This window comes from Strigops habroptila, chromosome W (assembly GCF_004027225.2).
Source record: "Strigops habroptila isolate Jane chromosome W, bStrHab1.2.pri, whole genome shotgun sequence".
NCBI classification, from domain to species: domain Eukaryota; kingdom Metazoa; phylum Chordata; class Aves; order Psittaciformes; family Psittacidae; genus Strigops; species Strigops habroptila.
Genome location: NC_044301.2, coordinates 31,806,893 through 31,834,049, shown reverse-complemented (window position 1 = coordinate 31,834,049; position 27,157 = coordinate 31,806,893). Strand labels below are relative to the sequence as shown.

General features: G+C 45.0%; 1 protein-coding gene across 2 annotated transcripts in view; it reads right to left on the bottom strand.

The window, feature by feature from the left end:
- The window catches only part of LOC115619182 (TOX high mobility group box family member 3-like), a 127,929-nt gene that overhangs the window by 83,476 nt on the left and 17,296 nt on the right, over nucleotides 1-27,157 (bottom strand). The window lies entirely within an intron of this gene.

Genomic DNA, 27,157 nt, shown 5'->3' with positions numbered 1-27,157 from the left:
CCTCATGCTCACCAACAGGGAGGGACTGGTTGGAAATGTGATGCTCCAGGGCAGCCTTGGCTGTAGTGATCACGAGATGGTTGAGTTCAAGATCCTCAGGACAGTGAGAAGAGCATGCAGCAAGCTCACTGCCCTGAACTTCAAGAGAGCAGACTTTGGCCTCTTCAGAAACCTTCTTAGTAAGGTTCCATGAGATATAGTCCTAGAAGGCACGGGGGCCCAAGACTGCTGGTTGATATTCAAGGATCACCTGCTCCAAGCTCAAGAGCGTTGCGTCCTGACTAGAAGGAAGTGCGGCAGGAGGGCCAGGAGACCTCCATGGATGGACAAGGAGCTGCTGAGGAAACTTAGAGGGAAAAAAGAAGCTTATAGAAGGTGGAAGCGAGGACAGGCTGCCTGGGAAGAATATAGGAACATTGTCCGGGAAGCTAGGGACCAGGTCAGGAAAGCTAAGGCCCAGCTAGAATTAAATCTGGCAAGGGATGTGAAAGATAACAGGAAAGGATTATATAGGTACGTAGCAAATAAAAGACAGACAAGGGACAACGTGGGCCCTCTCCAGAAGCTATCGGGAGAACTGGCTACCCTGGATTTGGAGAAGGCTGAGGTTCTCAATGAATTCTTTGCCTCAGTGTTCACTAGCAAATGCTCTGACCACACCACCCAAGTCTTGGAAAGCAGATGCAGGGACTGGGAGAATGAAGACCTTAGGCCCACTGTAGGAGAATATCAGATGTGAGATCATCTTAAGAACCTGAATGTGCACAAGTCCATGGGACCTGATGAAATCCATCCACGGGTCCTGAAGGAGCTGGCGAATGAAGTTGCTAAGCCACTGTCCATCATATTTGAAAATCATGGCAGTCAGGTGAAGTTCCTGATGACTGGAAGAAGGGTAATATAACCACCATTTTCAAGAAGGCGAAGGTGGAAGACCCGGGGAACTACAGACCGGTCAGCCTCACCTCTGTGTCTGGCAAAATCTTGGAGCAGATTCTCCTGGAAAGCATGCTAAGGCACATGAAAAACAACGAGGTGGTTGGTGACAGCCAACATGGCTTCACTAAGGGGAATTCCTGCCTGACCAATTTGGTGGCCTTCTATGATGGAGCCACAGAACTGACGGACAGGGGCAGAGCAATTGACATCATCTACCTGGACTTGTGCAAAGCATTCGACACTGTCTTGCACAACATCCTTGTCTCTAAATTGGAGAGACATCAATTTGATAGATGAACCACTCAGTGGATAAAGAACTGGCTCGATGGCCGCACGCAAAGAGTTGTGGTAAATGGCTCAATGTCCAAGTGGAAAACAGTAACGAGTGGTGTCCCTCAGGGATTGGTGTTGGGACCTGTCTTGTTCAACATCTTTGTCAGCGACACTGACAGTGGGATTGAGTGCGCCCTCAGCAAGTTTGCTGATGACACCAAGCTGTGTGGTTCAGTTGATACGCTGGAGGGAAGGGATGCCATCCAGAGGGACCTTGACACGCTTGTGAGGTGGGCAGATGCCAACCTTAGGAAGTTTTACTTGCCAAGCGTAAGGTCCTACACCTGGGTCAGGGCAATCCCAGGCACTGCTACAGGTTGGGCGGAGAAGAGATTCAGAGCAGCCCTGTGGAGAAGGACTTGAGGGTGTTGGTTGATGAGAAGCTTAACATGAGCCAGCTTCAGTGTGCGCTTGCAGCCCAGAAAGCCAACCGTATCCTGGGCTGCATCAAAAGAAGCGTGACCAGCAGGTCAAAGGAGGTGATCCTGCCCCTCTACTCTGCTCTCATGAGACCTCACTTGGAGTACTGTGTACAGTTCTGGTGTCCGCAACATAAAAAGGACATGGAGCAGTTGGACCAAGTCCAGAGGAGTGCCACGAGGATGATAAGGGGGCTGGAGCACCTCCCATATGGAGACAGGCTGAGAAAGTTGGGGCTGTTCAGCCTGGAGAAGAGAAGGCTGCGTGGAGACCTCATAGCAGCCTTCCAGTATCTGAAGGGGGTCTACAAGGATGCTGGGGAGGGACTCTTCCTTAGGGACTGTAGTGATAGGACAAGGGGTAATGGCTTCAAACTTAAACAGGGGAAGTTTAGATTAGATATAAGGAGGAAGTTCTTTACAGTGAGGGTGGTGAAGCACTGGAATGGGTTGTCCAGGAAGGTTTTGGTTGCTCCATCCCTGGCAGTGTTCAAGGCCAGGTTGGACAGAGCCTTGGGTGACATGGTTTAGTGTGTGGTGTCCCTGCCCATGGCAGGGGGTTTGGAACTAGATGATCTTAAGGTCCTTTCCAACCCTTACTATTCTATGATTCTATTCTCTGATTCTATGATTCTAGGATATCATTTCACTGAGCATCTCTTCCTCACGTTTAGTGTCGCAGCTTAATCTGCCTTAATTCTTGTTACAGCTTATTTAAACTGTTCTCAGATAGATTGCTTTTTTTTCTAACTCCTGTTACACTGGCTGTAATACTTCTGACATAACATGCTGTACTAGGAGTTGCTGATGATCATTTCCATGACAGTGCCACTGACATATTGTTTTCAGCAATACTCATAACAGCCCTTCTCTTTAGAGGGAGCTGATGAAAAGGTGCTAGAAAAGGTCCTTTATCCATTGAATACTCTGTTAACATGGAATTTGACTGGTGTTTCCAGACAGCACATTCACCACCTTTGAACCAAAACATCTCTTTAGGACTTGCCAAGGCAATAACTCCTTGAAGCGCCGTCTTCCAGATTTTCTGATGCGAACCTCTGTCACAATGAAATAATGATCTCTGGGATTATAATAATGACTCAAAAATAATAACCTCTGTGAAATGCTGAAAGACTGAACTTTTTGATAACTGTCCTAACATCTGCTGTTACCACAGTTAGATCAACTGCCCTAAAGGCTGTATTTGCAAAGCCTGAAAGTTGGCACACCACTGGGCAATGTACTAACCAGCACTTGCTCAATGCGATAGGATAATTCGGCCCATTCCACTCAAATAAGCACTTTCAGCATTCTGTTCCAAAGAACATTAAACTCATTTCTGCAGTGAAGATGATAAGCACCGTCTACTGAAGAGCATCTTCTTATATGGAACCACACTATGTTTAAAAAAAAAAAATAGTAATGGAGAATTCTGGCTCTTGCTGAACTGAAGCACCAGCCATAGCAAGTTTTTGTTACCCAGACATCTACAGGCTGAAAAGGTCTGATGGTACAAATTAGCTGCCTTGGAAAAAAAAACCAAAAAAAAAACCAAAAAAAAAACCACCCAAAAAAACCAAAAAAAAAAAAAAAAAAGAAAAAACCCCACCAAAAAACCCCAAACCAAACTATTTTGAATGCCAAGAAAAGAATTTAATGTGATGCAGAACACATGCTTCAGTATTTTTCAGGAAAACATTCATAAATGATACCCTTTTTATAGGGCTTAGTGTATTTTGAAGTCTATATAAGAAAAAAAAGTAAGCAGAAGATTTGATTTTCAAAGGCTAATGTCTTTGTCTTTAATGTCTTAAGCAAATAGCTGGTAGTTCAGATATCTTTTTATTTTGGAGGAAATTAATTTGCACCTTATTGGATGGTAAGGTCTGTTCTTGAAAGCAGAAAAGAAAAAGAAAATTAAGAGCACCTAAACAATGTCCAGTCCAAGTAAAGGCACTTTTCTAAAAGTACAAATACCCTATGAAAAACTCCACATAACTTTGCTAACTTAACTCTATATGTATGCTCATTCTGAGCTTTTTTAAAACAATGGTATGTGTCATTTAAGTTAGAATCAAATCTGAAAGTGTCTCTATCCCTGAGCAATAACCAACAGGAACATATTCCTGTGATTTTTTTATTTTTCTGGCACAAGAAGTCATTCTCACATCTGTTAGGGCTGATTTGGAATCACTCCTCTTGGAAGACAGATTCTCTTATTTATTTCTTGAACATGATTCCCTGAAGAGTTAGAGAGGCCTCAGACACACAAATGGGGTAACCTAGGAAAACCCAACCTGTGCCAAGGGGCAGGGGGAAATAGTTTTAATGCTCCAGTGCAATCTCCTGAGCCCAGGGAAGTGTAACCAGTCCTGTGAATTTACTGATTACAGTCCAATACAGCTTTTTAATTTCTTCCCTGGAAGCCACTGATTCACATGTAACAGTCTCAAAGGAGTTACCTATAGGTTTCTGCATCTTACTAGGAAAGTCTCACTAGGAAAGGAAGGATGGAATTACAGCTAAGAAAAGATGTATGGAATTCCCAATTCTGCCACCTGTGTCTGCATGACCTTGACCAAGTTACTTAACTTCTCTGTACCTCTTGGCCCTGAGTGTCTAACAAAAATAAGAAAACCAACATCACAGGGTATAGATTTTAGCTAACACTAAAATGTAAGTAGGAAAACCTAAAGGACAAAGAGAATAAGCCAAAAGCACTAAAATCTATAAGGATAAATCAGGCTCCAAAATTTGATCACCACGTTGTATGTTAATATCCAGTTGGGTATCAAACTAAGGAGGCAAAAAAGCTGTACTATTCATATAGCCTTTATTTACAGAAAATTGCTGATTAGAAACTAAGTCTTTATATTTGCTTCTACTTCTGTTATGTAATGTTTGTTAGACAACCAAAAACAACAACAGAAAGCCACATGCTTACAGGTTGAGTTAAGAGGTAGTAGTCTTTCTCTGGAGATGCCCTGGCTTTTGTTTGCTCCTCATGTGTAACAGTGCCACATTTAAAACACAAAGTCCCCTTCCACTGGCTTAGGGCTAGATCTGCAAAACACTATACTCTGATTCTTGCCTGCACATAGCTTGTAGGCGCCCAAGTTCCACAGCAGAGGCTACAGCCCCAAATGAAAGCAGGATTCACAATCACAAAGTTTCTCTTTGATCTAGGTCTTACCAAGCTGTGGTCTGCTCTTTAACAGGCTGTCTGCAAAATGGTGGCACTGTTGGCTACCTGTAGAAACACAGGAACTTTTTCTAGGTATAAACACTTGTGAGAAAAATTGCAGGTTCCTATGGGCTTTAGGGAAAAGAACACCAAAGCAGAGATTTTTAAAGCTCGTACTTTTGGGTTTAGACACTTTCTGTCTAAACCTCAGTCCTGCACACTAGGATATAAAGTTCTGAACTCTTTAGGTTTCTAAATGATAGAAATATTACTTGGCGAATTAGTCCTTGGCACGACAGAATCACAGAATGAATCAAGCACTCATAAGAAGTGACTGATGGCTTTTATTCTGGTAACTCATCTGACTGACTCAAATAATTTAAGACTTTTTTTTAATTTTTCCTTAGTACAAGGATGACTGTACAATGCAGAATATTAGTGATATGAAGCTATTTCAGCTGTACATGCAGTACTCGTGCAACTCAACACCTCCCCATACACACGCATAAAACTGCATAGAGCAGCAACTGCTGCTGCTGCTGCCTACAGTAGCACTGGAGAAAGCCAAGACTGAGGATTTATGTTCCTTAAATATTTGCTTAATTCTTTTGCACAGAGACTTTTTTCCATTATTCACCTTGATGATTTAAAATATAAGTGATACTGCCTCTGCACTTTGAGTTAGTGAATTTTATAAACAGTTTATAGCGCTTAAGAATGGCTGCTCCCTCCAAGCCAACAAATAATGGATGTTAACACTGGTGTGAGATCACAATTGATGTCCAGAGCCATTCCTTCATGCAGGTGAGAATTCAGAAACCACTTCACTACCATTTAATCTAGTTTTATTCTGGTGTGAAGTTGTTGGTTTCATTTTAATCTAGGAAGAACATAAAGGTATATTTCCACTGCATAGCCCTGCATGGAGAACACATCAAAAGTCATGAATTTTCAATGTGAGATAATCTTCGTATCTTAAACTATGACACTTGCATTATATATGCTATTTATTTATATTACTCATGGCACAAGTGGCAGATGGATCTCACTGAGCCTGAAGCCAGCGCTGACATGCAACCTTCCTGTAGATGAAAGCCAAAGCTTTCCAAAGCTAGAAGCTTTGCTTCACTCCTGTGAGCTAGACAAGGTGACACTGAAACTTCTGAAAGGTTGCTGAGGACAGAGGAAGGAATGGTAGAAACTGCTGTGCTAGAAAATTGCACTGCAATAGATCAATAAATGCAATGCATCATAGAAGAGAAGAGCCACAGGAGTTGCATTCTCCTTTCCATTTTTGCTAAGAGAATGAGATGGAGGTTGGCCCAGAAGACAGACTCCAGATCGCCACAAAACTGTATGCACTAATAGTTAAGACTTCAATCAATTACCTTACTTACGCATCATTCCTCTATCTAAAAACAAAGCATCTAACAGGTAAAACCAACTTCCTTGTTCTGAAGATGCAAGAGGTTTGCATTTTGTTTCTCTGATAAAGTGTGAATTTAAATACATTTGTTTGGACACAATCTTTGCAACTGCATTTGGAACTAATAATGCAGAACAATGTATACTGCTGTAAATCATTGGCTTACAATGCCTGTTTTCTTATTGAAATACCTTCCCTGCAAAAGGAACACTGCACAAAGAATTATTCCCCAGAAAATCAGAAAGCACAAAAGATGCTACCTTTGCAAAACCACAGCATTCAGATACTAGATTATAATTAGGTTTCTATTCCAAGTATCTCAATGCCCACTGTTAACATCAGACAACTGTGCATGAACCTTTTAATTAGCATGTTATCTTTGGTACAATGAAGATAACATATGAGGTACAAGATATTAAAATTAAAACTTTTACTATCTAAGCATTATTAATCAATGCAATTCTAAGAGGAAATAGACATCATTCAAGAGAAAGTGAGTGTTTTAAGAATGTCACAGCCACTGACATTCTAGAACCATTATTTAGCTGTCTTCAGATACTACAAGGCTATTACCTTTAGCTTACACTGTCTTCATAGACCATGCACAAAAACCATGATCTAATCATTACATAAATTGCTTTATACCTGACAAAAAATATTATTGTTGCATTATATAAAACACCCAACTACTGCAGTCAACAGAATCTTCCTTTCTATTAGGACCTGTAGTAAAGCATATAGACAGTAGCACCAATCCAAAGACAATGTGATTGTTTGACCCTGAAGATACCAATATAGATGATGATCTTTCATAAGCCACTGTGCTAACTTGATTTACTGTGATGAATGAATAAATTCATAGCCTATTAGCTTGTCACAATGCATTTGATTTGAGACATAAAAAGAGGAAATCATTTGAAGATGATTTTCCTTATAAAATACTTAAAGCCCCCAGAAGATTTACAATTTTTCTATCACAGATTTAATAAAAGTAAACGCAAATCAGCATAATGTGGCTAGTCTCCATCAACAAATAAAGATATATTTTTCAACAATAAATTTCCTGTGTTTAAAATAGTAACTGTCTTATGTCTGTTTATAAGCAAATGACTCCTTTATCTGTATTGTTCCAAAGGAAATAAGTATATTCCCAAGAAAACACAACAGGAATTAGTTGCAAAACATTGTGTTTTCTTTAATTGGCTTAGAAAATTAAAAGCATGACCTATAAATATTTAACAGATGAGATGAAGATTTTCTTAGAACTGCAGCACATCAGATTCACAGTTTTATTCCACAATTACTTGATTCCATACAGCCTTAAACATGAAAATTTAGGACAGCTGGGCAGCTACCTACCATACAGTATTGCTATTTGCATAATGACGCAAGCAGACTGCTATTCTAGTGATTTCGCTTTGCAATTCCTCTTTTTAGCATAATCAATTTTTATTAACCCTGATATCTACTTAAAAAAATGCTGCGTAAAAAAATAATAATAGTCCTGACACCCATAGAAACACCTGAGTCAAAACAACTGCGGATTTAAGAAAAGAAATTTGCTCCCACTTCCTATATCTTTATTCTACTATAATCATAAAGGAAAATAAAAATGTCATAATTATACAGGATGGTAGTCAAAGATGCCGATAAGCATTATGTATACATATATACTTCATATAGAATAATATATACTACAGACAATAATAATATGCATGAATATATAGAAATGTCTGCAGTAGTGCCCAGGCAGGTCTCCCAGAGCTCTCCAAAGACAGCAATGAATTAAGCTCCGGATAACTACCAGGAGATCTCTATATATTATCATCTCTATTTTCATAGAAAAAGTCAGTGAGGGACAGACACAATAAACTTGGGCTTGCCCAAGATCATACAGCAATGTAATAACTGAAATGGGATTGGAACTCAAATGCCATCATTATAATTTTAACAAATACACAGTGTTTCTTCTCTTACGATACAGATGTCGTGGTTTAAGCCCAGCCGGTAACTCAGAACCATGCAGCCACTCGCTCAATCCCCCCGCTTTTCCTCCCCCCGCTCCTTCCTCCCCCCACTCCCACAGGGATGGGGAGGAGAATCAAAAGAATGTAACTCCCACGGGTTGAGATAAGAGCAGTCCTGTAACTAACGTATAATACAAAACCACTACTGCTAACACTAGTAATAATAATGATAAAGGAAATAACAAGGGGAGAGAATACAATTGCTCACCACTCGCCGACCGACACCCAGCCCGACCCGAGCAGCGACCTGGGCCTTCCAGGTAACTCCCCACAGTTTATATACTGGGCATGACATGCTGTGGTATGGAATACCCCTTTGGCTAGTATGGGACAGGTGTCCTGTCTCTGCTTCCTCCCGGCTTCCCGTGCCCCTCCTCCCTGGCAGAGCATGAGACTGAGAAAGTCCTTGATCAGGGTAAGCGTTACTTAGCAACAACTAAAAAAATCAGTGTGTTATAAGCACCATTCTCAGGCTAAAGTCAAAAACACAGCACTGCACCAGCTACTAAGGAGAAAAATGACTGCTACAGCTGAACCCTGTGGAAGCCTGAGAAATACATCTCCTGCTTGTCGTGGCTTGAGCCCAGCCGGTAACTAGGAACCATGCAGCCGCTCGCTCACTCCCCCCCTTCTTCCTCCCCTTGCTTCCACAGGGATGGGGAGGAGAATCGGAAGAATGTAAATCTCATGGGTAGAGATAAGAGCAGTCCAGTAACTAAGGTATAACACAAAACCACTACTGCTACATCCAATGATAATAATGAAAAGGGAAATAACAAGGGGAGAGGATACAATTGCTCACCACCCGCCGACAGATACCCAGCCCGACCCAAGCAGTGATCTGGGCCTTCCGGGTAACTCCCCCCGGTTTATATACTGGGCATGACGTGCCGTGGTATGGAATACCCCTTTGGCTAGTTTGGGTCAGGTGTCCTGTCTCTGCTTCCTCCCGGCTTCCCCTCCTCCCTGGCAGAGCATGAGACTGAGAAAGTCCTTGGTTGGAATAAACATTACTTAGCAACAACTAAAAACATCGGTGTTATCAGCGTTGTTCCCAGGCTGAAAGTTAAGAAACACAGCACTGCACCAGCTACTAAGAAGGAGAAAAATGACTGCTATAGCTGAACCCAGGACAGGATCCACCCCTTATTCCATACCATTCATGTCATGCTCAGATCCCACATCTCTCAACACACCATTGCCCATGCCCCATATAGACACATATATATACACCCACACCCACACACAAAGAGAAAGATATCATTCCCTACCCATGGACCAATCCCTATAAAATTGCTGAATTCATCCAGTCCATGACGTCAGGCTCCATCTCTTGAAACAGTCTTTCAGGGCAGGAGGGACGGTACGTAGTGTTGGGTTGTTGCCTGCTGATGACACTGCTGAACTCGTCTGGTCACTGCTGAGCTCGTCTGGTTACCTCAAAATTCATTCTTTGTTGGGGTGATGATCGGAGGGAAGTCAGGGTCAGTTGCTGGTGACCTGAAGATATCTAGCTGGTGGGCTATAAAAGTGTTATAGAGCAGGCAAGACCATACAACTGAGTTCATTGGCTGTATTCCCCCAAAATGAAATCCCCTTGAGGTACACATCAGACTTCCCCATCTTCCCGCATTACCCACCAAGTATATCCAGGTCCCTGAGCAAAAGCAACCCCACAAGTGGGTTTGCCTTTACCTGAAGCAGGAATAACCCAGACTGCCTTCCCCAACAAATTCTTTATGTGCACCACAGGAACTTTATCCCCCTCTACAGTACGTAAAAGTTCTGATTGGGCTGGGCCAGCCCTGTTGGCAGATCCCCTAGTGTTAACCAACCAGGTGGCTTTTTGGTAAATGTGTATCCCAGTGTTTGAAAGTCCCACCACCCATTGCTCTCAGGGTAGTTTTTAACAGCCCATTGTACCGTCTGATTTTCTCAGAGGCTGGTGCATGGTAGGGGATGTGATATACCCACTCAATGCCATGCTCTTTGGCCCAAGTGTCTATGAGGTTGTTCCGGAAATGAGTCCCATTGTCTGACTCAATTCTCTCTGGCATGCCGTGCTGCCACAAGACTTGTTTCTCAAGGCCCAGGATAGTGTTCTGGGCAGTGGCGTGGGGCACAGCGTATGTTTCCAGCCAGCCGGTGGTTGCTTCCACCATGGTAAGCACATGACGCTCGCCTTGGTGGGTCGGTGGGAGTGTGATATAGTCAATCTGCCAGGCCTCCCCATACTTGTACTTCAGCCATCGTCCTCTATACCAGAGAGGCTTTAACCGCTTGGCTTGCTTAATTGCAGCACATGTTTCACATTCCTGAATAACCTGGGCAATAGTGTCCATTGTTAAGTCCACCCCTCGATCACGAGCCCATCTATATGTTGCATCTCTGCCTTGATGGCCTGAGGTGTCATGGGCCCACCGGGCTAAAAATAATTCACCCTTATGTTGCCAATCTAAGTCCATCTGAGCCACTTCAATCTTAGCAGCTTTATCCACTTGCTGGTTGTTCTGGTGTTCCTCAGTGGCCCGACTCTTGGGTACATGAGCATCTACGTGGCGTACCTTCACCACCAGGTTCTGCACCCGAGCAGCGATATCTTGCCACAATGCAGCAGCCCAGATGGGTTTACTTCTGCGTTGCCAGTTGCTCTGCTTCCATTGCTGCAACCACCCCCACAGGGCATTTGCCACCATCCAGGAGTCAGTATATAGATAAAGTACTGGCCATTTTTCTCATTCAGCAATGTCCAAGGCCAGCTGGATGGCGTTCACTTCTGCAAAGTGATTCGATTCATCCTCTCCTTCAGCACTTTCTGCAACTTGCCATAGAGGAATCCACAAGGCTGCCTTCCATCTCCAATGCTTTCCCACAATACAGCAGGACCCATCAGTAAACAAGGCATATTGCTTTTCACTCTCTGACAGTTCATTCTATGGTGGGCCCTCTTCAGCACGCGTCACCTCCTCTTCTGGTGACATCCCAAAATCTTTGCCCTCTAGCCAGTCCATGATGACTTCTAGAATTCCTGGATGACTGGGATTTCCTATTCAGACTCGTCGTGTAATTATTGCTCTCCACTTAATCCATGTAGCATCGGTTGCATGATGTGTAGAGGAGACCCTGCCTTTGAACATCCAGCCCAGCACAGGCAACCGGGGTGCCAGGAGGAGCTGCGTGTCAGTTCCAATCACTTCTGAAGCAGCCTGAACCCCTTCGTAGGCTGTCAGAATCTCTTTTTCAGTGGGAGTGTAGCTGGCCTCGGATCCTTTATATCCCCGACTCCAAAAGCTGAGGGGTCGACCTCGAGTCTCTCCTGGAGCTTTCTGCCACAGGCTCCAGGTAGGACCATTCTCCCCAGCTGCGGTATAGAGCACATTTATTACGTCTGGCCCGGCCAGCACTGGTCCAAGGGCTACTGCATGATCTATTTCTCGTTTAATGTGTTCAAAGGCTTGTTGTTGCTTGTTGCTGGTTTTGGGAATAAAATGGCAAGATGGACATCACCAGATCCCCACACACGTGATCAGCAAGATAACAGCAATGTCTCCACCAACTAACAAGAAAGAAACACAAGCTTTCTTAGGTGTTGTGGGGTTCTGGAGAATGCACATCCCAAATTACAGTTCAATTGTAAGCCCTCTCTGTCATGTGACCAGGAAGAAGAATGATTTCAAATGGGGCCCTGAGCAACAACAAGACTTTGAATAAATTAAATGAGAAATAGTTCATGCAGTAGCCCTTGGACCAGTGCGGGCCGGGCCAGATGTGAAAAATGTGCTCTATACCGCAGCCGGGGAGAATGGTCCAACCTGAAGACTCTGGCAGAAAGCTCCAGGGGAGACTCGAGGTCGACCCCTTGGCTTTTGGAGTCGGGGATATAAAGGATCCGAGGCCAGCTACACTCCCACTGAAAAAGAGATACTGGCAGCCTATGAAGGGGTTCGAGCTGCCTCAGAAGTGATTGGAACTGAAGAGCAGCTCCTCCTGGCACCCCGGTTGCCTGTGCTGGGCTGGATGTTCAAAGGCAGGGTCTCCTCTACACATCATGCAACCGATGCTACATGGATTAAGTGGAGAGCAATAATTACACGACGAGTCTGAATAGGAAATCCCAGTCATCCAGGAATTCTAGAAGTCATCATGGACTGGCCAGAGGGCAAAGATTTTGGGATGTCACCAGAAGAGGAGGTGACGCGTGCTGAAGAGGCCCCACCATAGAATGAACTGTCAGAGAGTGAAAAGCAATATGCCTTGTTTACTGATGGGTCCTGCTGTATTGTGGGAAAGCATCGGAGATGGAAGGCAGCCTTGTGGAGTCCCCTATGGTCCATGACACCTCAGGCCATCAAGGCAGAGATGCAACATAGAGGTGGGCTCGTGATCGAGGGGTGGACTTAACAATGGACACTATTGCCCAGTCTGAGAAGCGAGCCCTCAGCCTTTGGAGGCGGCTCCTGGCAGCTGTGAAGGAAAGGTTTCCCTACAAAGACGATATTACTAGTCGCTCGGCCAACTGGACCACGATAGAGAAAGGCATCCAGTCCCTGAGGGAATCAGCCATTCCAGAGATGATCTATCGTAGGCCGGATGCCAGGAACACATCCATAGATCCAGATGAAGTCGAATATACACGACCCATGTGGCGGAAATTTACACAGAGTGCGCCATCATCATATGCCCACACATTGGCATCAATGACCTGGAATGACAGAACATCACCAAGAGTGGATTGCCTGATTCGTCAACTCCGAGAGTTTGAAGACAATCTCACCCCTTCCATCATTTCAGCTGTGGAAAAACTGTCCCAGGAGTTCAAACAATTGAGAGACGATTTATCCTGTCTATCCAGCTCCCCACGCGTACCAACCCATGTCTCAGCTATTAACAGAAGGCCCTACTGCTCGAGAAAGAAAAAAGAGGAGGTACACGCCATGTGCCACCCTATGGTTTTACCTGCGGGATCACGGAGAAGACATGAGAAAGTGGGATGGAAAACCTACCTCAGTTCTGGAGGAATGGGTGCGTGAAGTGAAGTGGAGAACAATGGTCAAGGATGATCCTCCCAGGAAAGCTGCTGCTCCAGTCTCTGGCGAGCAGTTTCCCAGATGGAGTGGAAGAGCTGATTTTACTCCAGCTCCTGTGATAAGGAATACTAATCCCTTTCTACAACACATAAGTGGAGAATTTTATGATCACTATTAGAGGGGCCCTGCCTCCAGCCAGGTAGAGGAGAGGGATAATCGGGTTTACTGGACTGTGTGGATCACATGGCCAGGCACATCAGTCCCACAGGAGTATAAGGCTCTAGTAGATACCGGTGCACAGTGTACTCTGATGCCATCAAGGTATCAAGGGGTGAAACCCATTTATATTTCTGGAGTGACAGGAGGATCCCAAGCGTTAACTATACTGGAAGCTGAAATCAGCCTGACTGGGAGGAAGTGGCAAAAGAACCCCATTGTGACTGGTCCAGGGGCTCCATGCATCCTTGGCATAGACTATCTCAGGAGAGGGTACTTCAAAGACCCAAAAGGGTATAGATGGGCTTTTGGTATCACTGCCTTGGAGACAGAGGAAATTAAGCAGCTGTCCACCTTGCCCTGTCTCTCAGAGGATCCTTCTGTTGTGGGGTTGCTGAAGGTCAAAGAACAACAAGTGCCAACTGCGACCACAACAGTGCACCGGCGGCAATATCGCACCAACCGAGACTCCTTGATTCCCATCCATAAGCTGATCCGTACACTGGAGAGCCAAGGAGTGATCAGCAGGACCCGCTCACCCTTTAATAGCCCCATATGGCCAGTGCAAAAGTCTAATGGAGAGTGGAGACTAACAGTAGACTATTGTGGCCTGAACGAAGTCACACCACCATTGAGTGCTGCCGTACCGGACATGCTAGAACTTCAATATGAACTGGAGACAAAGGCAGCCAAGTGGGATGCCACAAATGAGATTGCCAATGCATTTTTCTCAATCCCTTTGGCAGCAGAATGCAGGCCGAAGTTTGCTTTCACTTGGAGGGGCGTCCAGTACACTTGGAACCGACTGCCCCAGGGGTGGAAACACAGCCCTACCATCTGCCATGGATTGATCCAGACTGCACTGGAACAGGGGCAAGCTCCAGAACACCTGTAATACATTGATGACATCATTGTGTGGGGTGATACAGCGGAAGAAGTTTCTGAGAAAGGGAGGAAGATAATCCAAATCCTGCTGAAGGCCAGTTTTGCCATAAAACGGAGTAAGGTCAAGGGACCTGCATGGGAGTTTCAATTTTGGGGAATAAAATGGCAAGAAGGACGCCGCCAGATCCCCACAGACGTGATCAACAAGATAACAGCAATGTCTCCACCAACTAAGAAGAAAGAAACACAAGCTTTCTTAGGTGTTGTGGGGTTCTGGAGAATGCACATCCCAAATTACAGTCTGACTGTAAGTCCTCTCTATCACGTGACCCGGAAGAAGAATGATTTCAAATGGGGCCCTGAGCAACAAAACCAGAACAATGAACAGGTGCATGACGATGCTACGATTGAAGTGCCTCAGATGGACTTAGATTGTCAACATAAGGGTGAATTATGTAACCCGGTGGGCCCATGACACCTCAGGCCATCAAGGCAGAGATCAGAGAATCAGAGAATCAAATAATCATAGAATAGTAAGGGTTGGAAAGGACCTTATGATCATCTAGTTCCAACCCCCTTGCCATGGGCAGGGACACCTCGCACTAAACCATGTGGCCCAAGGCTCTGTCCAACCTGGCCTTGAACACTGCCAGGGATGGAGCATCCACAACCTCCCTGGGCAACCCATTCCAGTGCTTCACCACCCTCACTGTAAAGAACTTCCTCCTTACATCTAATCTAAACTTCCCCTGTTTAAGTTTGAAGCCATTACCCCTTGTCCTACCACTACAGTCCCTAAGGAAGAGTCCCTCCCCAGCATCCTTATAGGCCCCCTTCAGATACTGGAAGGCTGCTATGAGGTCTCCACGCAGCCTTCTCTTCTCCAGGCTGAACAGCCCCAACTCTCTCAGCCTGTCTTCATACGGGAGGTGCTCCAGCCCCCTTATCATCCTCGTGGCCCTCCTCTGGACTCACTCCAACAGCTCCACGTCCTTTTTATGTTGAGGACACCAGAACTGTACACAGTACTCCAAGTGAGGTCTCACGAGAGCAGAGTAGAGGGGCAGGACCTGCTGGTCACGCTTCTTCTGATGCAGCCCAGGATGCGGTTGGCTTTCTGGGCTGCAAGCGCACACTGCTGGCTCATGTTAAGCTTCTTGTCAACCAACACCCCCAAGTCCTCCTCTGCAGGGCTGCTCTGAATCTCTACTCTGGCCAACCTGTAGCAGTGCCTGGGATTGCCCCGACCCAAGTGTAGGACCTTACACTTGGCTTGGTTAAATTTCATAAGGTTGGCATCGGCCCACCTCTACAAGCGTGTCAAGTTCCCTCTGGATGGCATCCCTTCCCTCCAGCGTATCAACCGAACCACACAGCTTGGTGTCAGCAGCAAACTTGCTGAGGGTGCACTCAATCCCACTGTCCATGTCGCCCACAAAGATGTTGAACAGGACCGGTCCCAACACCGATCCCTGAGGGACATCACTCGTTACAGGTTTCCAACTGGACATAGAGCCATTTACCACAACTCTTTGCATGTGGCCATCCAGCCAGTTTTTTATCCACTGAGTGGTCCATCTATCAAATTGATGTCTCTCCAATTTAGAGACAAGGATGTCATGCGGGACAGTGTTGAACGCTTTTCACAAGTCCAGGTAGATGACGTCAACTGCTCTGCCCCTGTCCATCAGTTCTGTGGCTCCATCATAGAAGGCCACCAAATTGGTCAGGCAGGATTTCCCCTTAGTGAAGCCATGTTGGCTGTCACCAACCACCTCGTTGTTTTTCATGTGCCTTACCATGCTTTCCAGGAGAATCTGCTCCAAGATTTTGCCAGGCACAGAGGTGAGACTGACTGGTCTGTAGTTTCCTGGGTCTTCCACCTTCCCCTTCTTGAAAATGGTGGTTATATTACCCTTCTTCCAGTTATCAGGAACTTCACCTGACTGCCAGGATTTTTCAAATATGATGGACAGTGGCTTAGCAACTTCATTCGCTGGCTCCTTCAGGACCCGTGGATGGATTTCATCAGGTCCCATGGACTTGTGCACATTCAGGTTCTTAAGATGATCTCACATCTGATATTCTCCTACAGTGGGCCTAAGGTCTTCATTCTCCCAGTCCCTGCATCTGCTTTCCAAGACTTGGGTTGTGTGGTCAGAGCATTTGCTAGTGGACACTGAGGCAGAGAAGTCATTAAGAACCTCAGCCTTCTCCAAATCCATGGTAGCCAGTCCTCCCGATAGCTTCCGGAGAGGGCACACGTTGTCTCTAGTCTGGCTTTTATTTGCTACGTACCTATATAATCCTTTCCTGTTATCTTTCACATCCCTTGCCAGATTTAATTCTAATTGGGCCTTAGCTTTCCTGACCTGGTCCCTAGCTTCCCGGACAATGCTCCTATACTCTTCCCAGGCCATCTGTCCTTGCTTCCACCTTCTATAAGCTTCTTTTTTCCCCTCTAAGTTTCCTCAGCATTTCCTTGTCCATCCATGGAGGTCTCCTGGCCCTCCTGCTGCACTTTCTTCTAGTCGGGATGCAGCACTCCTGAGATGCAACGTAGAGATGGGCTTGTGATCAAGGGGTGGACTTAACAATGGACACTATTGCCCAGGTTATTCACGAATGTGAAACATGTGCTGCAATTAAGCAAGCCAAGCAGTTAAAGCCTCTCTGGTATGGAGGATGATGGCTGAAGTACAAGCATGGGGAGGCCTGGCAGATTTATTATATCACACTCTCACCGACCCGCCAAGGCAAGCACCATGTGCTTACCATGGTGGAAGCAACCACCGGATGGCTGGAAACATACGCTGTGCCCCACACCACTGCCCGGAACACTATCCTGGGCCTTGAGAAACAAGTCTTGTGGCGACACGGCACCCCAGAGAGAATTGAGTCAGACAATGGGACTCATTTCCTGAACAACCTTATAGACACTTGGGCCAAAGAGCATGGCATTGAGTGGGTATATCACATCCCCTACCATGCACCAGCCTCTGGGAAAATCAAACGGTACAATGGGCTGTTAAAAACTACCCTGAGAGCAATGGGTGGTGGGACTTTCAAACACTGGGATACACATTTACCCAAAGCCACCTGGTTGGTCAACACTAGGGGATCTGCCAACAGGGCTGGCCCATCCAATCAGAACTTTTACGTACTGTAGAGGGGGATAGAGTTCCTGTGGTGCACATAAAGAATTTGTTGGGGAAGACAGTCTGGGTTATTCCTGCTTCAGGTAAAGGCAAACCCACTTGTGAGGTTGCTTTTGCTCAGGGACCTGGATATACTTGGTTGTTAATGTGGGAAGATGGGGAAGTCCGATGTGTACCTCAAGGGGATTTCATTTTGGGGGAAAACAGCCAATGAGCTCAATTGTATGCTGTTGCCTGCTCTATAACACTTTTATAACCCACCAGCTAGATATCTTCAGGTCACCAGCAACTGACCCTGACTTCCCTCCGATCATCACCCCAACAAAGAATGAATTTTGAGGAAACCAGACGAGTTCAGCAGTGTCATCAGCAGGCAACAACCCAACACTACACACTGTCCCTCCTGCCCTGAAAGGCTATTACAAGAGATGGAGCCTGACATCATGGACTGGATGAATTCACCGACGTTATAGGGATTGGTCTGTGGACTAAGTAATGATATCTCTCTCTTTGGGTGTGGGTGTATGTATATATTATATATATATTAGACAAAAGTGATGGTATATTGAAAAATGTGGGATCCGAGCATGACATGAATGGTATGGAATAAGGGGTGGATCCTGTCCTGGGTTCAGCTACAGCAGTCATTTTTTCTCCTTCGTAGTAGCTGGTGCAGTGCTGTGTTTTTAACTTTCAGTCTGGGAAGAACGCTGATAACATCGATGTTTTTAGTTGTTGCTAAGCAATGTTTACTCTGACCAAGGACTTTCTCAGGCTCATGCTCTGCCAGGGAGGAGGGGAAGCCGGGAGGAAGCAGAGACAGGACACCTGACCCAAACTAGCCAAAGGGGTATTCCATACCACAGCATGTCATGCCCACTATATAAACTGGGGGGAGTTACCCGGAAGGCCGATATCGCTGCTCAGGTTGGGCTGGGTATCTGTCGGTGGGTGGTGAGCAATTGTATCCTCTCCCCTTGTTATTTCCCTTATCATTATTATTATTGGATGTAGCAGTAGTGGTTTCGTATTATACTTTAGTTGCTGGACTGCTCTTGTCTCAACCCATGGGAGTTACATTCTTCTGATTCTCCTCCCCATCCCTCTGGGAGCAGGGGGAGGAAGAAGTGGGGTGAGTGAGCGAGCAGCTGTGTGGTTCTGAGTTACCGGCCGGGCTTAAACCGCAACACTGTCGCATCTAGGGTTGCCTTGTCCAAATCAGAATCTCACTTGGGACCACAGAGCATGTAACATAACTTCAATAGCATATGTTTAGGAATGCAAACATGAAGCCTAAAAGAAACAAGATTAAAAGTGCAATCAACCCCATGGTTTCTGTTTCAGCCAACCACAGTGTATCATATTTAGCATAAACTCAGGGCCTTAAAAGTGGCCACTGCCCCTTTGTCCCCATCATTACAGGAAGGCTGTCGCAGACCTTACTTCTCAGGAAGACAAAGGCATTCTTCTCATTCTCAGTCTAAGCTCATAACCATTGTTTATAAAGCTACACTTCTAACCACACTGTCTTCTCTCTCAACCTGCTGTTTCCAGTATTACTGTTAAAGCATAGACACTTCAGGTCTCTTGTGTCTTCTTTTCTTAAGAAAAATAAATTCTCCAACTGTAAAGTACTTTTTAAAAAAAAAAGCAACAAAAAAAACCAACCAAACAAAAAAACCAAAAACCCACACAAACAAACAAGCAAAGAAAACTTTGCTGCCAGACCTGCAATTTTATGGCCAGTTCTTTCACACTTCAGAGATTATCTAGACCTTCCCAACTTGAAGCAGCTGAATGTAGCATTTTGCTTCATTTTCATTTGGTATCTAAGCTCGGAAAAACATAATAATGATTCATTTATTTAGTAAAAGCGCAGACAAAACCAACTGGAGATCATTTTTATGATTTCCAGTGAGGCAGATGTGTTGTTTCTGGTAAGGATGAGAGGGCAGGTAGAACTGGCGCTTTTCAGCAGCCAGAGTAATGCTTACCAACATTACAGCCTGTCCCCATGTAACATATTATCAGTACTGATTCCTTTGTTTTGTCAGCAGGCACAAAGAAGTAGCTTTATCCTTTCAGGAAATGAACGGTTCAGTGCCCAAGGAACTACTACTTCAAAATACATCTTCCAAGCTGAATTTTTTTCCAGCAAGTTTGCGAAGCTCAATTCAAAAGCAGAAACGACTCTACCTTCAAAGAGGGTATGTTCCGATGTGCAACAGTGGGATTGCACCCATTTCTTTTGAAGCCATAGAAGATTTTAGAAAGTAGGGATGAGAAAGAAAAAGCTGAGTATGTTTTAAATCGGTTCTTACATGAAGTTCAGTTTGTTTGTCTCACTGATTGCTTGGTTGGGGTTTTTTTTAAAAGATAAACATAAATCATCTTCACAGGGAAAACTTCACTAGTTGTGATCGATAAAGCAACTGGCCTAGCTCTAACATATGTACTGAGATTCATCATCTAAAATCTTGTCATTTCTTATTTCTACATTTAAAGATCCCTGACAACTAGAGTTTTGGAAAAAGGCTACAGATAGGAGTTTCTTTGCTTGGGTGCCTGTCGTGGTTTAAGCCCAGCCGGTAACTCGGAACCATGCAGCCACTCACTCACTCCCCCCCCACTCCCAGAGGGACGGGGAGGAGAATCGCAAGAATGTAACTAACTCCCACGGGTTGAGATAAGAGCAGTCCAGTAATTAAGGTATAATACAAAACCACTACTACCACCACTAATAATAATAATGATAAGGGAAATAACAAGGGGAGAGGATACGATTGCTCACCACCCGCCGACCGATACCCAGCCTGACCCAAGCAGCGATCTGCCCCTTCTGGGTAACTCCCCCCAGTTTATATAGTGGGCATGACATGCTGTGGTATGGAATACCCCTTTGGCCAGTTTAGGTCAGGTGTCCTGTCTCTGCTTCCTCCCGGCTTCCCCTCCTCCCTGGCAAAGCATGAGACTGAGAAAGTCCTTGGTCAGAGTAAACATTACTTAGCAACAACTAAAAACATCGGTGTTATCAGCATTGTTCCCAGGCTGAAAGTCAAAAACACAGCACTGCACCAGCTACTAAGAAGGAGAAAAAATGACTGCTGTAGCTGAACCCAGGACAGTGCCATAAGCCAACCTAATGGAGAAGCAAGGATGAAACTGTCTCTCTTTTGATCAAATGAGAACCACAGATCAGTTCTCCAAAATGCATAGGAAATCTTTAAATGTGAATAACATGTATTTTGACATGTATTTTCACCCTCTTCTCTCCCCCTCCCTGCCTCCCCTCCCTTCCCCCCCACCCCCCCCCAAAAAAAAAAACCAAAAAAAAAACCAAAACAAAACAAACCCAAAACAAACCAAAAACCAACACTCAGAACTGCAGGAAGTTTAGGAACTCAAGTGGACTGGAAATATTTGATCCTCAAATTGTAAATATTTAGCAGTATTCCCTAGCCACCATTCCCTCTTTTTCATCAAGGTGTTTCACAGCCATTTCTCTAGTCTTTTTCTAAACAAACAAATGGCCATTTCCTTTGGCAGCAGAGAATGCAATGACTGCTTCCTACCACAGCAGTGGTGAAGATGAAGTAAAATAGTAAGACCAAACGAAGTAAGAAGAAATGGAAAAACTGTAGTTAAAAAGAAGTACAAGATCAAAGATTTCTCACTGACAAAATTCTGTGCCAGATTTGCAGTGCGTTGCTTGTACTCAATGTAGCTACAAAGCATCAATCTGAGCTCATGATTCTGAAGGACCAGAATTGATTTTCCTCTGTGGAAATTGTTCCTTTTTTACTTTCATATTTATTTTAAAAGAAAAAGGTTAATCTGTGGGGACAGAAAGCAAGGTGTATGATTGATATCAGTTCTCACCCATGTAGAGAATAAAGGAAACTCAGAAGATGATTGACAAATACTTTATATAGTCTAAAATTATATGAATAGCTATTATATTATTATGATTTCTAGACTTTATCTTTTCATATGCATTTTTAATACTCACTCTGTTGATGTTATGGTATTTTAATGTAGTTTATTATCATTTTTGAGTCACAGAAACACTGAGAATGAGGCATAACAATATAATGTTCACCTGCAGTTAGTCATCATATGAATAAGCTCTTTATCATCACTGTCTCTCACTTATGCCTTATGATGGAATAACCTTAAAAACTTTTATTTGGAAATAATTCTGCATAAACACACAAATTACATGGAATATGATGTAGAGAGAACTATAGTGGAATTAATTAGCAACCCAAAAGTTACTAGCCATGATAAGGAGCCCCATGATCTCCAATGAAGATATACTTATCCTGATGTATGTATCCTGTATAGCAGCAAATAGCCTCTCCCCACATTTTCCAAGCAGTGGAAAATTGTTACAACTGATGCAGAGCAATACACACTGTCTGTGCTTTAAAAATGTGTGACTGCACAAGAGTCACGTTTTTGATTCACTGTTTATTAGTTACAGGTATTACAAGTAACAGCTGCCAATTTTCTTTACAAAAACCAACAGAAAGCTCAAAAAAACCCCAACAAAACCACCAAAAAAACCCCTTTAATATGTTATCAAGTGAAGAATTGGGATTCTTCTCTGGTATGTAAACTCACTGCCAGACTACTAACAAAAGAGCAAACTCTGAGATCTCCCTTGAAAAAACTGCTATTTACCAGAGACAAGAATACAGGAAGATAAGCAGCATACTTGTATGATACGTTTTCACCAGCAATATATTTGTGCTGATTGATAGAAGACAAAGCCAATCTTTGCCACCCTCACTCAAACACTTTCTACCCAAGAAGATAGAAAAAGGCTGCTATCTTATCACAAATAGTTTCTCAACTAAATTTAGAAAAATGGTTTGCTACTTAAACTGGGCAAGCTACAGTTGCAGATTGCAGCAAAATAAATGTTGAAGCTCACAATGCAGTTTTATAGCTGGCTTTTGAAAAGAATTACAGGTTGTCCTGGGTTCAGCTGTAGCAGTTATTTTTCTCCTTCCTAGTAGCTGGTGCAGTGCTGCGTTTTCGACTTCAGCCTGAGAACAACGCTGATAACACACTGATGTTTTTAGTTGTTGCTAAGTAATGTTTACTCTGACCAAGGACTTTCTCAGTCTCATGCTTTGCCAGGGAGGGGCACGGGAAGCCGGGAGGAAGCAGAGACAGGACACCTGACCCAAACTGGCCAAAGGGGTATTCCATACCACAGCATGTCATGCCCAGTATATAAACTGGGGGGAGTTACCCGGAAGGCCCATATCGCTGCTCGGGTCAGGCTGGGTATTGGTCAGTGGGCGGTGAGCAATTGTATTGTGCATCACTTGGGTTTATTCTTTTCCTTTTCCCGTTTTAGTTTCATATTCTCTCCCCTTGTTATTTCCCTTATCATTATTATTATTGGTGGTAGTAGGAGTAGTTTTTGTATTATACCTTAGTTACTGGACTGTTCTTATCTCAACCTGTGGGAGTTACATTCTTTCGATTCTCCTCCCCATCCCTCTGGGAGCAGGGGGAAGAAGAAGGGGGGAGTGAGTGAGTGGCTGTGTGATTCTGAGATACCAGCTGGGCTTAAACCATGACACAGGTAGAAGAGCAAGATTGGTCTCTGAATTGCACACTGGCCATACCACAAATCTGTGTACGCGAGATACTCAAGTTCTACTGGCTTGCCTGCTTGAGTACATATTTAATGAACAGAAATACTATGTTTTCCTTTCATATGATCTTTGATTAATCTAACTTATACTTAGCCCTAGATTACCCTGCTTGCCTTTCACCTTGTTCAGGCAGAACTTCACATCAACTGAGGTTGTCCCAGTTGTGGGTGGCTCCAAGAATTTCAGGTGTTTGCTGTGTGCCATCAGCCAGCAGGTCCAAGCCAAAGCAGGCAGCAGAGCCAAGGGGACAAGAGAAAGCCTCCTGAGGAATGTGCTGATGCAGAGCTCACTCCAAAGGTCCTCTCACTAAAACGGCACCCACAAAGCTGATTCCACAAAGGCAAAATCTCAGAACTAAGTCATCATCCCCATAAGGCATGATGACTGGGAGAGCACGGGGTACTGAAACACTTCACTGAAGCCAGATGCACATGCCTAATTCAAACATTACTTTAAGAACACCAAGGTAAGACAACCATCAGAATTGAGAATGCACATATGCGCTGCTTGTCAAATCCTTGAAACAACAATTACATATTCGCAACAAGCCATACAATACCCCATGCACCTTTATAAACATCATCCAAGATCCCAGCACAAAGCTATTATGTTAAAAAAGGCTTAGATGAAGGTACGAGGACAAAACAAAGGCAGCTTTCCTCACCAGCACTTCGGCTAGGTCATAAACAACAGGTAGATCTCGATGACAAAAGCAATAATACAAGCCACCATTTAGGAAGCCAGGCTGCCCTGAATGACATGACATCTGATTTACCACTCCACATGTGCACCTTGGGTCTCAGCTGCACCACCACAGAAGCATAAAGATAACTTTAAGTAGGTTTTAAAAACGTCAGAAGGAAAGGACAGCAGAAGCATCTGTTAAGTCCCTTCATTTAATAATATCTTGCACTTGTAAATTATTTGGCAGGACAAAATAAATCGATATAAATAAAAAAAAATAAATTAGAATCATAGAATCATAGAATCGTAAGGGTTGGAAAGGACCTTAAGATCATCTAGTTCCAAACCCCCTGCCATGGGCAGGGACACCTTGCCCTAAACCACGTGGCTCAAGGCTCTGTCCAACCTGGCCTTGAACACGGCCAGGGATGGAGCATCCACAACCTCCCTGGGCAACCCATTCCAGTGCTTCACCACCCTCACTGTAAATAACTTCTTCCTTACATCTAATCTAAACTTCCCCTGTTTAAGTTTGAAGCCATTACCCCTTGTCCTACCACTACAGTCCCTAAGGAAGAGTCCCTCCCCAGCATCCTTGTAGGCCCCCTTCAGATACTGGAAGGCTGCTATGAGGTCTCCACGCAGCCTTCTCTTCTCCAGGCTGAACAGCCCCAACTCTCTCAGCCTGTCTTCATACGGGAGGTGCTCCAGCCCCCTTATCATCCTCGTGGCACTCCTCTGGACTCACTCCAACAGCTCCATGTCCTTTTTATGTTGAGGACACCAGAACTGTACACAGTACTCCAAGTGAGGTCTCACGAGAGCAGAGTAGAGGGGCAGGATCACCTCCTTTGACCTGCTGATCATGCTTCTTTTGATGCAGCCCAGGATACGGTTGGCTTTCTGGGCTGCAAGCGCACACTGAAGCTGGCTCATGTTCAGTTTGTCATCGACCAACACCCCCAAGTCCTTTTCTGCAGGGCTGCTCTGAATCTCTTCTCTGCCCAACCTGTAGCTGTGCCTGGGATTGCCCCGACCCATATGTAGGACCTTGCACTTGGCTTGGTTGAACTTCGTGAGGTTGGCATTGGCCCACCTCACAAGCGTGTCAAGGTCCCTCTGGATGGCATCCCTTCCCTCCAGCGTATCAACTGAACCACACAGCTTGGTGTCGTCGGCAAACTTGCTCAGGGTGCATTCAATCCCACTGTCAGTGTCGCCGACAAAGATGTTGAACAGGATCAGTCCCAACACTGACCCCTGAGGGACACCACTCGTTACTGGTCTCCACTTGGACATTGAGCTGTTGACTGCAACTCTCTGCGTGTGGCCATCCAGCCAATTATTTATCCACCGAGTGGTCCATCCATCAAATTTATATCCCTCCAATTTAGAGACAAGGATGTTGTGCAGGACAGCGTCAAATGCTTTGCACAAGTCCAGGTAGATGACATCAACTGCTTTGCCCCTATCCATCAGTTCTGTAGCCCCATCATAGAAGGCCACCAAACTGGTCAGATAGGGTTTCCCCTTAGTGAAGCCATGTTGGCTGTCACCAACCACCTCATTGTTTTTCATGTGCCTTAGCATGTTTTCCAGGAGAAACTGTTCCAAGATTTTGCCAGGCACAGAGGTGAGACTGACTGGTCTGTAGTTCCCCGGGTCTTCCACCTTCCCCTTCTTGAAAATGGGGGTTATATTACCCTTCTTCCAGTCATCGGGAACTTCACCTGACTGCCAGGATTTTTCAAATATGATGGACAGTGGTTTAGTAACTTCATTCGCCAGCTCCTTCAGGACCAGCAGATGGATTTCATCAGGCCCCATGGACTTGTGCACGTTCAGGTTCTTAAGATGGTCTCGAACCTGATCCTCTCCTACAGTGGGCCTAAGGTCTTCATTCTCCCAGTCCCTGCATTTGCTTTCCAAGACTTGGGTTGTGTGGTCAGAGCATTTGCTGGTGAAGACTGAGGCAAAGAAGTCATTAAGAACCTCAGGCTTCTCCAAATCCATGGTAGCCAGTTCTCCTGATAGCTTCTGGAGACTGCCTACATTGTCCCTAGTCTGTCTTTTATTTGCTACGTATCTATAGAATCCTTTCCTGTTATCTTTTACATCCCTTGCCAAACTTAATTCTAGCTGGGCCTTAGCTCTCCTAACCTGGTCCCTAGCTTCTCGGGCAATGCTCCTATATTCTTCCCAGGCCGCCTGTCCTCGCTTCCACCTTCTATAAGCTTCTTTTTTCCCTCTAAGTTTCCTCAGCAGTTCCTTGTCCATCCATGGAGGTCTCCTGGCCCTCCTGCTGCACTTTCTTCTAGTCGGGATGCAACACTCTTGAGCACGTAGCAGGTGATCCTTGAATATCAACCAGCAGTCTTGGGCCTCCCTGCCCTCTAGGACTGTATCCCATGAAACCTTACTAAGGAGGTTCCTGAAGAGGCCAAAGTCTGCTCTCTTGCAGTCCAGGGCAGTGAGCTTGCTGCATGCTCTTCTCACTGTCCTGAGGATCTCAAACTCAACCATCTCGTGATCACTGGAGCCAAGGCTGCCCTGGAGCGTCACATTTCCAACCAGTCCCTCCCTGTTGGTGAGCACAAGGTCCAGCATGGCACCTCTCCTCGTCGGCTCCTCTATTGCTTGAAAGAGGAAGTTGTCTTCCACACAATCGAGGAACATCCTGGATTGCTTGTGCCGGGCCGTACCGTCCCTCCAACACATGTCAGGATGGTTGAAGTCCCCCATGAGGACAAGCGCCTGCGAGCGTGAGGCTGCTCCTATCTGTCTGTAGAGCGCTTCATCCACAGAGCCCTCTTGATCAGGCGGCCTGTAACAGATCCCCACCGTAATGTCCCCTGTTGCTGTTTTCCCTTTGATCCTGACCCACAAACACTCTGTTACCTCATCACCCGTCCCCAGACAGAGTTCCATACTCTCTAGCCTATCACTGACATAGGTAGCAACACCCCCTCCCCGTCTGCCTGGCCTGTCTTTTCTAAACAGCCTGTAACCTTCCATTCTGACATTCCAGTCATAGGAGCCATCCCACCATGTTTCTGTGATACCAATGACATCATATTCCCGTAGCCTTGCACACATGTCTAATTCCTCTTGCTTGTTCCCCATACTATGGGCGTTTGTATAGAGGCACCTTAGCCGAGCTCCAAATGCAGCCGACTCAATGGCTGGG